The sequence below is a fragment of the Scylla paramamosain genome, chromosome 41 (assembly GCF_035594125.1).
Source record: "Scylla paramamosain isolate STU-SP2022 chromosome 41, ASM3559412v1, whole genome shotgun sequence".
Taxonomy (NCBI): Eukaryota; Metazoa; Arthropoda; class Malacostraca; order Decapoda; family Portunidae; genus Scylla; species Scylla paramamosain.
The window spans coordinates 9,101,967-9,104,466 of record NC_087191.1 but is presented as its reverse complement, the minus strand read 5'-3'; the positions used below and the strand labels follow the sequence as shown (position 1 = coordinate 9,104,466).

The following is a 2,500-nucleotide window of genomic DNA, read 5'->3' as shown; positions in this document are numbered from 1 at the left end:
CTTGTTTTTCTTACTTTCTTTTATGCATTTTTTTTTTCTGAGGAATGTCTTTGAAGCTGTCTTATTCGTATGTTCATTCTTCATTATATTTGATTTATTTATTTTTTCAACTATTTATCTATAATTATCTAGTTCTTTATAGTGCTAATTTCTCTTTTATTCTTTATTTTTACTCTTCATTAAGTCACTAAGGAAATTAATGCATTTTTTTTCCTTAAGTCCCTCGTTTTCTCATTAGCGTCCATTTATATATTCTCAATTTTTTTTCTTATCTTCTACCGTAATTTTTATATTATTGTACATCTTTCTTCATTTGAGAAAGTCTCTTAGAAAATAATCTTCAGCTTTACATTCGTATTTTCTTATCAGTCTTTTACCCAGAGAGAGAGAGAGAGAGAGAGAGAGAGAGAGAGAGAGAGAGAGAGAGAGAGAGAGAGAGAGAGAGAGAGAGAGAGACTTATCAACCCATTTCTTCACCTCATATTACTTTTTTATTATTATTTTTACATATTATTGTTTTTCTCTATTTTTTCTCCTGTTCTTCTTCCTTCATCACTTAATTTCTCTACTTAACGTTCACCTTTATTAATAATTTTTTGATCTTTATTAAATTTTATGTTGTATTTCTTTGATTCTCTCACTTTCTTTTTACTCTTGTTCGATGTAATCTTCTTTTTTTTTCATTTTCATTTCTTTTATCACTCTTTCTTTACGTGTTGTTGTCCGCCCTGTTGTGATTAACCGTCATTTTCTTTATTTTTGTCTATTATTATCTTTTTCTTGCTTTTCATCAGTTTGTTCATTCAATATTCACCATTTCTGTTGACCCTCTGTTCATTTATTTTTTTCCTTTTCCTTTTCTTTAAGTCTTTAAGTCACTATTACTTTAAATAATATTGATTTTATCTTTTATGTTTCTCTACTTTATTTTGCATTTTTATTGTCTATTTTTCTTTTTTTACTTCATACCTACTTATCTATTTTTATTGCACAGTTTTATTATTTTCTCCAGTTAACTTGATATTTCTTTTTTCTCTCCCCTTTTTTGTGTGTTATTTTCTTATTCACTAAATGTTTACTTCTTTTCTTTTTAATATATGTATATTTTTTTTATTTTACCTTTTATTATTTTCTCTCTCTTTTTACCTTTATATAATCATTATTTTCTCTACCATATTTTCACCTAATTCACTTTACCACCTTATCTGTATTAACCTCTATTTTCATTACCATTCTCTATTATATTTATAAGTATTTTCCTCACTTCCTTTTGTCAACCTTCTACTTTATCATTTTTTTCTACCATATGTTTACTTCACCATATTCTTACCTCTTCTTTCATCAGGCCTCAGTTTTATTATATTCCTCAATTTTCCCTGATATTTCTTTCCTTCACACCTGCGCCGCCGGGAGTGCTGAAGCATGCTAGTTTTATTTTATCCGTGTGTTTCACCTGTGTCTTGTTATTTCACCAGTGCGAGGTTACCTGTGTTTTTCCCAGTGTCTCGGAACCCCAGGAGCTTGTGTGGAATATAGGTTTTCCTCTCTCTCTCTCTCTCTCTCTCTCTCTCTCTCTCTCTCTCTCTCTCTCTCTCTCTCTCTCTCTCTCTCTCTCTCTCTCTCTCTCTCTCGTTCTCGTTTCTCGTTTCTTGTTTCTTCTCTTTCGTTCTTGATTTGTATGGGAATTTGTGATAGTAGAGAGAGAGAGAGAGAGAGAGAGAGAGAGAGAGAGAGAGAGAGAGAGAGAGAGAGAGAGAGAGAGAGAGAGAGAGAGAGAGAGAGAGAGAGGGGTTAAGAAGAGGGTGTGGGCAGGTGTATTTATATTGGGAAAGCAACCTACCTCTCTCTCTCTCTCTCTCTCTCTCTCTCTCTCTCTCTCTCTCTCTCTCTCTCTCTCTCTCTCTCTCTCTCTAAACAAGCCGGTAATAACATTAATAGACCCTTTCAACTCCAATCAGGCTTTTTGCTTTCAAACCAAAACACGAGAAAAAAAGAAAAAGAAAAAAAGAAAAAAAGGAAGAGAAGAACTAAAGAAAAATAAATAAAAACTGAGGAAATTAATGGAAGAATTTGAACGCAGTAATGATAATAAAAATAATACCAATAACAACAATAAAGTACCACAATAAAGTACATGATAAAAAAAAAAGTAAGTGAAAAAAAGAAAGACTGAAAGAGAATTTTTGCTCAGCTTCCTTACCCTCTCCCTCTCCCTCTCCCTCTCCCTCTCCCTCTCCCTCTCCCTCTCCCTCTTGGTGGTTTCTTAAGACATAAAAGAGTGTGTGGGAAGGCTGCTGCTTCAAGTCCAAATGGTTATTGATCTTCTTTAAGAGGAGGACTCGCCTCAGACCTTTCTTTAAACTATAGATAAATAAGAGGAGGTGGTGGTGGTGGTGGTGGTGGAGGAGGTGGTGGTGGTGGTGGTGGTGGTAGTGGTGGGTTCAGTGATATTAGTTGTTATTTATTGTTTGTTGATTAGTGTCTTTTTGTTTTCTACTGT

At 33.4% G+C, this 2,500-nt stretch overlaps 1 protein-coding gene across 1 annotated transcript in view; it reads right to left on the bottom strand.

Moving 5' to 3' along the window:
• The window catches only part of LOC135092966 (myb-like protein D), a 56,636-nt gene that overhangs the window by 36,130 nt on the left and 18,006 nt on the right, over positions 1-2,500 (bottom strand). The window lies entirely within an intron of this gene.